This window comes from Dermacentor silvarum, chromosome 6 (genome assembly GCF_013339745.2).
Source record: "Dermacentor silvarum isolate Dsil-2018 chromosome 6, BIME_Dsil_1.4, whole genome shotgun sequence".
Classification (NCBI taxonomy): domain Eukaryota; kingdom Metazoa; phylum Arthropoda; class Arachnida; order Ixodida; family Ixodidae; genus Dermacentor; species Dermacentor silvarum.
In genome coordinates, this window is record NC_051159.1 from 165187749 (window position 1) to 165200694 (window position 12946).

Genomic DNA, 12946 nt, shown 5'->3' on the forward strand with positions numbered 1-12946 from the left:
TATAATGGCCAGAGGGAACCGAGAATGATTTTTCTTTTTTCAGCTGCTCTATTGATTTCGCAAGATACTACGCAGGCTGTTAAGGATTTTTCCTGGGTAGTTTTCCTCCTTGATAACGAGAAACTGAGCCCGTCTCTTAAAACCCTGTTTCAAATACTGAGTCTGTTAAACACCTTCGCTGATACCTTGTACTGGGCTTTTACTCGAGGTCTTACTGAACGGCGTTAAGGGCGTCTTGTTTGCAAAAGACTCATACATTCGCTGTGTTTCAACTGTAGTAACGATGTAGTTACGCTTTTATCTTTATCTGTGACTGTCGACTGTGCGTTGAAACAACCGAGGCCAATCAAGTTTGCTAAGTTCAAGACACGTGCCTAAATCCCGACAGCCTCCTCCGTGTTTTCAATTATTGATCTACGAACTTTCTCTTGGAATCATTATGCAGATCTTTCAAATGCTTTCGGATGGCATAACAACGGCTTTTAATACCCTCAATTTCTTTGAAAATCCTGCCAATCCGCTCGGCGAATGTACTGAACATAGGTCCTAACAAGCGAATACAGTGCTTTGGATAAACATTCGATCGCGTGCTTGTAAAAGGCGAACATATCAGTTGTTTTTATTAATCGTATCGTTAACAAAATTTGACCTGTCAAGGACGAAGGAGCGTCATTATAAGTGAAATACTATATACATTTTTTCATCCTAGCTTCCGAGTACAGTGCGATTAAGATTGTTTGAACAAATCGTTATTTTACGTGCTTAAACAATACACCACGTTATCACAACGCCAACCCGGAGTATGGAGATGTAATATGGCAGGACAAATTTTTAGTTACGTCAACTGGCGGGATGTTGGCTCCCTGAAGTGACCCTGGCCATTTTCTACGACGCTACGGACTACAATGGCAAAGTATTTTCCCGTAAGAAAGGTCTTTTGCGACGCATTACGAAGGCCTTAAACATTCTGTAAACCAAATGACTTGTATGCTTATAAGTGTTGCAGGTTCCTCACGGCGACCGCACAGTGCTGTAGTATTTAAGGAGTCTTTGCCACTGATTTTATTCTATTCGTGTCACCCATTGCAACTAGGGGAGGTATTCTGTAAGAGTCCACCTAGTGTACATGTCCATTTCGTCTGTTGCTGAAGTAATGACTGGCTGTGGCACCTGGCTCCTGCTGAAGCGCACCCCAGCCTAGTCAATCAGAACTTCAACAGCAGACGAAATGGACATGTCCACTAGGTGGAACCTTACAGAATACCTCCCCAGATAACGTAGGCGTGGCGTTCTGTAAGGCAATAGCGAAAGGCAAAAAGAACAGAAATTGAAAGACATGCTCTCATAATGCGGCCCTATGTTTCATAGGGCCGCATCCTATGTGTCGAATATTTAAGAATAGTATTCTTTGTTGTGCATGCCGCCGTTAGCTATGTTTTTCCTGACAAAGTACTGTAAGGGTGGTACAGTGCAGAGCAGTGACGACAAAGCCTAAAGCAACCGAGTCTATCTCCTTGGAAGATGACCTTAGCAAAATTATGTTCTAGTTTTTGCGCACATGAACAGGCACGGTACGAGCTTGGGTAACCACAAGGAGTGTCGCTAGAGGTAGCATTGTCATAATGGCTAGAAAATTGGTTATGAATATAGAAAACGTATGGATAAATCTGAAGCTGTGTCGTTTTATAGCTTTCTCATATTGTAACGTTTACATTCGGTAGAGAAAAGCACACCATGCTAAAAGAATTCGCCGGCTTGTGAGCCTACTTTTCCATTTGCTTTGCGATATGCGGCAATGACAAATAAGCAGTAACATTGCAGTAACTCCCTGTCTTGCATTTCATATCAGAAAAAGGCGTGACAGTAATCAGTGCGGCGATATCAAACCGTTTTGCACATAAACCGGTTATCCGGTTATTTGATTCACCGGTTATTCGAATTTGAAAACTGATTAACCGGAGTGATTTACTCGGTTGATAGTGTCCGGATATTTCAATAGTTGGTTAGTTGTTCTGTACTTGCGCCAAATTTACCTTTCTTTCTTGCATTCTTGTATATCACTCAATCTCCCACGCGCAAGCAAGGAAGCAGGAAGCCAGCGCCGGAGGGAGCAAGGGGGGGGGGGGGGGGGGGACTTCTCTGCCAACAACCACGCTCGTCGCTCGCTCGCACCGTCTCTTATCTCCACACGGCTCTGACCTTTAAGTGCATTCGCCGCTCAGTTTCCGCTTGAAGCGATAGACCGCACGTACCTTCGCCCGCTGCGGCGTATGCTTGCTGCCAGCGTTTTGACAGTCGTTGTCTGCTGTCATTCAGTGTGATCTCTTCGTGTTTGTGCGCGCTCACACCACGCTTGTTCATTCAGTTCGTAATAGTCGGGCCACATTTTCCAACGCACGCTACACATGCAATGCTGCCCGGATCGGCAGTGCAGCGCTACAGGTGTGTCCCTTCGCACGCGCTGCCCACGGGAAGCGCTTCTCATCAACACCACCGTTTCACACGCACCTTCTCGTGATCATCGAGTCTCTCTTCATGTCGGTCTACTTACGCCGCAGCACACCTGCTTACTTAATCAGCTCATGTTTACTACAATTCATATTGCTACCAAAGCCGCTCCCCTTACTTCGTATGACAGTGCTGTGTTGCTATCGCATTCATTGCTTCGCCCTTACGGCGAAACTGTAACATTTGTAATATATGTGCAATATTTTTACGTGCAGTAGAATCGAAAATTTAATAAGCTATTAGCGACACCAAATATTCGTGTCCGAATATTCGAATATCCGACTAAACGGTTATTTAAACTGGATATCCTGAATAGCCGTTTCTTGAAATCCGGATAACCCGATAACCGGTTTTCGAGACCGAATTCACTTCCCTCCGGTTAAACTGGATAGCTGGTCTGACGGATATTTGCAAGGCCTGGGCGTGAGCGTACTTGTTACTCTAAATAAAAGATTACTCTAGAATAATTAATTGTTCGGCTAGTTGGTCTTGCATTGCTGATGAGGAAAATTAGCGCAAAACAAACGACAAGCGCTACACTCACCAACTGTTCAATAGCTGGGGGGGGGGGGGGGGGGGGGTTCGCATATATATCACCATCATCTTGTCACGCATGCACACTATAAAAACAAATACAGAATTTTCGCATGTAGAACACGTGTAGGTCAATGGCGGTTGCACAAGACGTCAAACTCGAGTTCAGAAGTACGAACATCTCGTCTGCTTTTACAGCAAATTGGAGGGCTCAGCTCGAAAAGCTTGTTCGGGGTACAGGAAACTAGAGGCACAAGATGAGAGATTGCAACCTTTGTAATATCCCTGACACACGGGCACTCTAAAGTCCTTTAGGTAAGGGGACATCTACCGGAAAGGCGTTCAAGCGCAGCGACACACGACAAAGGCGTATCTCCCTCCCGGCAAAGTTCCTTTGCGGGAAAGAAGATCGGGCATCTACTTTTCGAGCGGAAAAGTGTACTCTCGCATACAGAGTGCACAACTGATCAATAGACGAAAACGTGTTACATAACTACGGTGCCCCGTAAGTATTTTTTTACCTTGGAAATGTTTAAATTTTTAGTGGTAATGCGATTTCTCGAACAGTGAAGATTTACTCTAGCTATACTCTCAAACGCTCACACCACGTAGCTAGCGCCGCCATGATGCAATTCCGAATATGCGCATCATCATCAAAAATGAAAAAAAAAGTCTTTTTAGGTTTTACAATCACTAAATGTAATCTACATGCGCAGCTTTTTGTAAATGTTTTCTCTCTCTTGCTGCATTAACAAGCAGCGCTTTTTTTTTCCCGCGTTCATCTGAGGAGCCACCTAAAGAAGTTAGTGCGATGCCGTGTCATCGGCGCAACTCCTTTCTGCAAAGGGTCCTTCGGAGTAACAGAAAGGGTTTCCTGCAAAGGACATTACTTTTGTTCGTGTGTCAGGGGTATAAGGTTGCATGTCACTTAGGGCACCTACGTTATAACTTCCGGCCTCGACATTGGACGCTGGGCCTCTGCCCTTACAGGGCCTTCATGCTTTACTTTGTGCAGTAGTGTCTCGGCTGCAGCATTTACGACCGACAAATGGAAGGCAGCTGCCAAAAGGCATCCTACTTGGCTAATGAAGCTTGACCACATTTGGTGTGAGCACGATTTGCGGAAAGCTGATTCCAAGCAAAGCGTAGCTACTGCTCGTTTCACCGCCTTGGAGTGCGCGTAATCATAAGGTAAAAGTTGCTTTAAAGCAAGCGGCTGATAAGCCCAGCAGACACGACCTTCACCGAAGTAAAATTTTAAATCTAAGAGCTGCAGGCCCATAGGTCAGGCGTAAAAACAAGACATTGACCTTGGATGTTAGAAGCTACTTAATTGATAGCAGGGGATTTAAGATCACCGTCTTTGTTTCAAAGCACTAAAAGATCACCAACGCTTTTAAAAACCTTTATAACTAGCCCCCTAATAATAAAAGGCGAAAGCTTGCACTAGGCTTTGCAAAGCTCAATACACAGCGAAGCCGGCCGATTGATTGCGTCTCTTGGTTGTAGCTAGGTTATCTCTCTTTCTTTCTTTCTCTCGCTTTTTTTCTCTCTCTTTCTCTTTCTCTATTTCTTTCTCTCCTTCTCTCTCTATATCTAATTTTCTCTTTCTCTCTCCCAAAGGAAGTTGGTAATCAGCTGAACCTTTGCTAACGCTACGTATATCCTGGCATAGCCGAGCTAAGCCACTGCAACTTTTTCTTTCTCTCTCTCTCTTCCTTTCTCTATTTCTTTCTCTCCTTCTCTCTCTCTAAATTTTCTTTTTCTCTCTCCCAAAGGAAGTTGTGTTGCAATCATCAGTACAGTGCAACCATATGGTTCCCATAAATGCACGTTTTGCAAGCGTGGGTCCTTTCTAGGCCATGAATATGAGATCTGTTGGCTGGTGCTTGCACGATTTTCGCAGATAGTATTTTTCTCGCATATACATATTGCAATAAATACCATGTAAGAAAAAAAAAGTGTGTGTATAGCGCAGTGGTTATGACGCTCGCCTTCGGGCCGTGGATACCCAGGCTCGAATCCGGCCTTGCCAAGAACGTTCATGTTGTTTTATTTATTTATTTTTCTCTCGGGTGGCGAGCGCAGACGCAGCAGGATGATGTCACGGTGCACGCGCAGTATAGCGCGCAGCTGGCGGGAGCTAGGCAGAGCCGTGTCTGTGTGGTGTCACCTGGTTGCCATGGCTACGGCGCGGCAGTTTCGTGCCTCATGCACAAATTACGGCTGGCTTAAACTGCGGAAGAAGACGACGACGCTCCAGCCAATGCTGATGATAATACTTTAGTGGCACACGCAAAAATTACGGCTGGTTTAAACAGCTTTCCTGTTAAACAGACAAAAAAAAAAAAAAAAAGGACAGAAAATCGGAGCAGCACATGAGCCATTACAAACCCCCCGACGCTGCAGAAAAGGCTGCTTGTTAAAATTAATGAAATGATACTTTAAAAAAATCTCAAGTAAAGTCAAAAGTTAAACTTCACTTCAGTGCGTTAAAACGTCTCGTATGGTTTGCGAAACTCACGGGCTCTCGTTTTTCAAGACTTTGTGGTTCAATACGTCACAGGCTCACTTCTTTCTTTCGTCTGTCTGTTGACCGTTATCAGTAACAACGATAGAAAAATACGCGCCTCTTACGTGGACGTGCTTGAGACTAGAGAAACTTGCGATGACACGTGGATAACCACCGACGACACTTTCTTTGAAGACGCGAATGATTAGCAGGCGATATCTATAGTTTGGACGCACTCGACGCGGTGCGTGCAATTATATGTTAATTTTGTGTTTCTTGAGCAGCAAAGCGCATTCTAAGCGGTGTCTCTGTGCCTTCTTCTCTTTTGCGGGCTGAGGACAGGAGGCCTATAGTTTCTGGATGATTGAGTGGGAAGCGCTGTTGTCGATCGCGGATATCTTAGCTCCTGCGGACCACCCGGTGACTATACCAGTGTTAAGTGTTTTCAGACATATCGATTTTCGCTAATCACAATGCGTGTCTTATATTTATCGGCATGGCCAGGAGCAGCGCCAACGTGCGCTTTATTGTTCTCCAAGCTATCTCGCCCCAGTGAACGATTGCAAAACATGAAAGACAGAAAAGAGTATACCGATCCATTGGAAGCATTCAACGTGCTCTTTGTATCCATGAAACGAAAAACGCACGATGAACTGGCGTCGCAGTGAAAAGGTTGCCATTTTGTACGCCGCTCCTCGTATATCGATCGCACTGATTGAACCTCTGTTGCAAACATCTTGGTATCACAAGTCGCTAAAAGGGGCCTTCATTTTAGCGCCTCTCCCTTTGTACCTCCCTTTATGTATCGCTTAATTCTAGCAAGGCCATCGTTTTTTCTGAACTGCAGTAAGCGCAGGAAGCATTTATGGTGCCTTGTAGATAGCTTAAAATAGCGACGGCTGTCGTCTTTTCCAAAATAATTTTGAAATAACAATCCACTAGGAAACAACGTGGAATGAGAAAAAAAAAAAGAAACGGCCTGGCTACCAACTTCCACCTTTCGATATGTGACAATCCATAAGGAACTACATATGCTTCGTGCTGGGCTTCTTTTTTTCTTTTCACTAATTTAACTAATCAAATGCTTCAATTCTAACTTTTGATTGTTTGTTGAGGCTGGTGGCTTCATCGCTTTAATTACGACTAAAATATCTACAACGTCTAATTTATTTTCATGTAGATAGGATTTCTGGTCACTGGTGGTTTGACCTTGATATTTCCTAATATTTCGCTTTCTTATCAGTGTAATGCAACATTACAGGTTCGTTGATGCTAACGCAGCGCTCACCGATGTGGGCGTGAAGTGCTTAAGCCTTTCGAAGCTATTGCATTCTAAACTCGGCAATACGGTGTCCCCAAAACAGACACCAGTGGCAGCTTCTATCGCAAGACTCATCTATAGCGTGCGCTGCACTCATAGCTGCTCATCGTTGTTTCGACTGCGCCCACCGCCTGGCGCTCCCAAAGGGGACTGACCTGTCGCGCAGCCGTCGAGCTTTAATGACATGCGTTATCTTCAGTTGGCTGTGACATAATCGTTGGACGCCATCTTTCGCATAGCTTGATTGCTATGGTGCGCTCAATCTTGCGACCGGTGACTTATCCACGAGTTAATGTTGGCAAGTATTTTCAGCCTACCGTCGATTTCCCTCGGCACTTTCCCTCTGCCCGTAAGCTGTTTCTCATTTTTGTCCCAGAGATTAAAATTAAATCACTCCGCTGCGCGGATTAATTAACGCGAGCGCGTATAGCAAGCAGCTTGTGGATTTTCTACCATTAGCGCTATAGTGGGAACGTTAAAGGCCAACTGCAACGGAATTTTAGGCCGTATAAAAAGCATTGTTTCAAGTTATGTAAATATAGAGTAGCCTCCACGCAACTTTTCACGTTTGAAATACGGGTAGATGCGTCACAAAATGCTCGCAAAAGTAGACGTTTTTGATACTGAAAAAGTGCCTTCATCAGACGGTTTTTAGAATAGCCCTTGCAACCAAACGTGAACACAGTACGTACGTACAAAGAAATAGCATTGTCCTCACTGCGCATGCTCCGCGCGTTATTGGGTTTCTGTGGTTTACGTGCGCTATGATAACGTAAATTATTTGACGAGTTTAACGTTCGTAATGTTTACGCACGCTAAGAAATAGCGTTGTCGAACATTAGACAGTTTGCGTTGGGTGTCCGCAACCACCCACACTGTAAACGAAAATACCCCCACATGGGAATTTTAACAAGGTGATGTGCCCTATATACTACCATCCTTGAATATTTATTCCGATGTATGGGAGGAATACAACGGCATTCCCTCGTTTCACTCCGCTCACAACCTCTGGGAGGATAAGGGCGGACATGACGTGATTTTATTCCGCCTTCAAAATTTTGTTCTCCCCGGGAACTCCGCACAGGGAGTTTTAAAAAACTCCCCCACCAGAACAGGTTGGTCACGTGGTGCTTCCCATAAGGCTGTGCGCCGCGCCAGCGACCGGCCGCGTTCGGCGGAGTCGGCGGTGCTCATGGCTGACGGTTTGTTTACATCTGTGAAGTGTCGTTCCGTGCCAGCGTTTCGCCGATTTTCTTTCCTATACTTCCTTCCAGAAAGTGTTATAGGCGTGCCTGAAGCTCATTGTATCTCATCTGCATGTGCGTTAGCTGTGATCACTCTGCTGACAACGATGAATGCAAGAGCAACAATGTCAAGTGCGGAAAAAGGCTTAGTTGTGACCACGAAGCTGCCGGTTGACTCGTGATGTCGGCTCGGGTTTCTGGCTGTGCTTCCGTGTTGCGGGACCTTGACTTGTGTTCCTCAGTGTGTTCAATACCACTTTTGTGGGCTTTTTTTGTATATTCTGACAACGTCCGGTGTAAAGTGCTGCGTAGCAATGGCAACAGCAGCCACTGTTCGAGCGACAACGTCCGTGATAGCCGCACATGAATGCCATATTCCGACTTCGTCACGGTGCTGTGCTGCCAGTAAGTTAGACCGTGGTGCAAGCAACTCTTTTATGAATCTGTGTACGGATATCCTCGCCCAAGAAATACGGTAGGGCGTAAGTACGTACTGTGAATAAAGCGTCTTACTGAGCGATGCGAATTGAATTGTTATCGCGCAGTTCTGTTTTGATCACGTCGTTGCTTCGGATATTGCATTAACATCATGCTCCATCCAACATACTGAGTTAGGAGCATACCTGCTGGCTCCGAGCGTGAGGATTCGTTTGCCAGATAAGCGATATGGCTCCGTTTCACAGCCGAGAGACATTGCTTGGACGCGGAGCAAGTAGTGCGGTCAAAAAAATGTATGACTACGCAATTTTCGGTGTTACGTACGCTGCTACGGGTCATGCTCACATGTAATAAATTGTTGTCCCGCCACAATTCTTTCGCACGAAGCTAATTTTGTCATGAAGCACGCGCACGTACATTTTACTTGCGTACTGTAACTAACGCACAAATTTTTGGCCGCGGACGCCGGCAGTGTGCGAAATCACTTCAACGCTCACGGAATGGCATTCTAATTTTGAAAAATTATGCCATGAACGTTGCTTTTTCAATATACTAAGTTAACAGTTCCGTGTGGATTTAGGTTTCATGCTATTTTCAGAGAGGCCGACATCATATGTGCGAGCCTGTGAGTCGTAATTCTGAAAACACTACAGCTGCTCGCTAGGCCGTTTCGAGGCCCACATTATCGTGGCTATACATACTGGCAGGGTTGCTTCTTGTGTGTGCTGAGTGTCCGTTGGATGTCTTTCACAGTTCTGTTTATATGAAGTACGATGTATTGTATGTGTGGTACGTTATATTGCATTGTATACGTTCATACAACAGTTGTACGCGTGCCTACGGGTAAATAAATTTCCTTGTCAGCTCTTCATCGGGTGTTTCTCAAATGTTTGTGTTTATGTATTGCTTGGTCTGTCTGGTCTCGTTCACTTGTTTCGCAGAATTTGGCTTATTCTTGTGCGTATATTTCGGAATTTGACCCGAAGCCTCTACATAAAAATTCTCCACGAAAATTGACGTGTCTTTTTTATACCCCCGGTGCACCTCGAAAAAACTCCGTCCAGCTCGAAGTAAAAAATAAATATGACAGAAAAAAAAAAAAACTCCGAAGGCACCACGCAAAAATTCCTCCCGCACGGAGTAAAAATTATACTCCGATCATTCGGAGCATAATAAACTCCCAACCAGGGGGTCACTAGAGGACAAGCATTATACTACCACCTGAGAGTTATTTCCGTTTACAGTGCACGTACGCAGCGCGTGAGGTCGTGCGTACGTAGCGAAGCGCGCGCACTCGAAACGGCAATTGTTGGCCGGACGCAATAGTTGAGAAGTGGATTGCTGACTTGCACGGTAGTGGGCTACTCAAGGCCACCATATGCCTGGTTCTGAAGGTGTGTAGCTAATATCAGCCACCACGAAGTCAAACCACAAACAAGTCAAGCCACAACTGCCTATCTGCCACGAACATCTCGCAGAGTCAAGTGTTTTGAGAATTACAATGCAATCAAGGCCGGAACCATATCGAAAACCGCGCTCTCGTGGACACGCGAGAACACGCGAGAGCGTCCCGCAAAGCCCGCATAGCTCGCAGCGGACGCTGCGCAGCTTTTGAGAAGTTGCGGGCGCACGCAAGAGACCCTGCGTGCTCCTGCGTACTGCGCATGCGCACTGTCGCATCCGCGGGTTTCCTGCGTACGCAGAGCTGTTTCGGACGCCCAACTAAAGCTGTCTATTGTGGCACCCATGGCTCCCACTTCAGCGTGAATTGCCGTCATGGCTACGCTATCGCTGATCGCCAGTAACGATGAAATGACCTTTTGCTTCCGATAAACTGATCTGATACGTTAGTTATGAGCGCATAGCGCGTGCAATTTCGGAGGTCGTCCGGTGATTCTGGCATCCGTAGGCCTAACGCGACGCGTCCGCATAGCAACTACAGGATGTTTGCTAATGGATTGTCTTGGCTTCGACACGTTTGGCACGAGGAACAAGTTGGCGTCCTGCCTTGTAACGTTTTCCCAACGTTTGCATTTCCGTGCGTTCTAACTACAATGCATTTGAAACATTTTGGTGTTGCGTGAGTGTTTTCGTCGAAAGGAAGTCATAAAAGCAGTGCCTTTGTAACGATCAGGTCACTGCAGTTATCTTTGGGTGTTCTCTGGTTAAGCCCTGCGTCGCAAAATGTCACTATCCTCGTTGTTGCTGTCTCATATATACCTATACGGTAACCCGGTACTCGGCAAACGGTAATACGTTTAAGGTAAAGCCAGAAGTTTCTACTACTAAAATACTATATAGAAACAGTTGAGACCGCCTTCTTAGGGTGGTCGTCATTGCACGTATCATCCCTTGACGGAATCGACAATGTCATGTACTATATATAGTCACGTGTACACCGACGTAGTTGAGTCGTTGCAGTGGTTTGTTAGGCCCCTTGTCGGATTTCGTGGATCGCAACGTGCTGTCAGCGCTGCCAGTGTTTACAAAAGCCTAGAATATATTATTTTCTCTCGAATTTAAGAATGCGCATCGAAACTCCCACAGTGCAGTGTGCGCGTATCATAAGCATACAAAACGTGAAAAACAGATTGGCGATGTCGCCGTACGGTGGCGTCACGCGTGCAAAAACTCGCCACGTTAAAATAAAATTGTCTGCCAGCTCACTGGGACAGGTGGGCTTCTTCGTGCGGGTACAGCGGAAGAGAAAACGAGCGGAAAAAAATTAAGTATTAAATCTTCATCAGCCTGTTCAGCCTTCTATTATATTTCTCTGTGACGTGTGGGTATACCGCGATATACCCACTGGTCGATAGTTGCACCGACACAAATTGAATTATATAGAGCCTTTAAATTGTAGTTCGGTAGTTATCGTCAAATGGAATTGTAGAGGTTCGAAGCAGTACGCCTCGAGCTACTCCATTTGACATAACTAAAAAAAAAAAAAACTAAACAAATTGCTTAGAGCAATGAAACGTAATAACCAAAGAATTCCGATATACTAGACTTCCAAGCTAAGTCGGTTTATTTACCAGAGCCGTGTGGGCGTGTTGGTACTTGACTAAACAGTGATAGCGCAAAAGCGAGACAAGTCCATGTCTTGTTTGTGCGCTATTATGTTTTTGTCAAGTTGGCTTAGAAATTAAATTTCACGTTTCGATCGCTGCCATCTCGGCGCTTGTAATTTTCGCGTGTAATTCCGAAGCCGGTATTATGTACAGTGAAATAGGGGTCTAGGCTTGCTCGGATAAGACCGCTAAAAACACCGACCGTCCAGAAAGCAGATATGACATAAATAATTATGCGTAGGTGGACATAGCACACGTCAGTAGCGCGTTTTAGTGCCGTAAGTCCTGTCGTGTTTGTAGCACATTGTCGGCTGTTGTTATCGCAACGCATTGCCATATACTATGTCTGAATATTGGGCGGCTGCCTCACGATGGTGAGGCTAAGTTTGGAAAACGCCACTGCTGCCCTTTACGATGAACACACTCGGTGTTCATGACGTGGGCCACAACTTAATCCGCAGGCTTTTCGGGGCGATAGGATTTGTCCGTATCTGGGCACTTCACTTCGAGTATTTGGCGCACACGTGTAGGCCAGGGGACAATGCTGCGTGTTTAGGGCTGAGAACTACTATTGAGTATAAAGCTGGCGAACTCCTACCACAACAAAAGAGTGTCTTCCTTCAAAGAAGAAACTTGTAGACATGTTCCTCAACTCCGCATAAAAAAATATTGTCGCAGTTTCAACAGCCATAACCGTTGGACAAATAAAGTTTATTCCTATCCTATCCACCCGAAAGGCGAATAATCAATCATCAAGTAGAGAGAGCTTTACGGAGTAGCTTTACGTTAGTAGTTTTATCAGCTAAACGTCGCCTCCCCTCCCTCCTTCCCGTCCCCCCACGGTCTTTCGTGCGACGGAAGAAGTCGCGTTTGCTCTCCGCCGTGCGTTCGCTCCGCGTGAAAGCGCGCGTCCCTCGCGCGCTTTCACTCGCACATAGAGCATACGGCGCATACAGCATACGGCGCATGCGACCCTGAATGGTCGCACGCGTCACGTGATCCGGCGCCGGGGCAGCTTTCCCCGCATCTGCTCTTCCTTTCTTTCTTTCTTGCCTTCTTTCCTTCCTTCTTTCTTTATTTCTTGTCCCTGGCGTATCCCTGGCTCATACGCGCATATGCAATGCGTGTAAGCGCCACACGTGAGTTTTTTGCGTAACTATAACGCCACCGCAACTTGTGGGCCAATATAAGCTTCGCTTGAAAAGAGAACAACGAAGATGAATGCTGATTAAATACATATGAATGTATTGTAGCGGCAGAAAGAGCTCCACGCTGAGTCCAATACATCACTGTTTATTCAGCGGAAAGGAGAGCTCGCCAT

At 45.7% G+C, this 12946-nt stretch overlaps 2 protein-coding genes across 2 annotated transcripts in view; one reads left to right on the forward strand and one right to left on the reverse strand.

Moving 5' to 3' along the window:
• Positions 1 to 12946, reverse strand: part of LOC119457018 (galactosylgalactosylxylosylprotein 3-beta-glucuronosyltransferase S) — a 173237-nt gene that overhangs the window by 136811 nt on the left and 23480 nt on the right. The window lies entirely within an intron of this gene.
• Positions 1 to 12946, forward strand: part of LOC119456340 (neuropeptide F-like) — a 77332-nt gene that overhangs the window by 9489 nt on the left and 54897 nt on the right. The gene's annotated exons all lie outside the window — the stretch shown is intronic.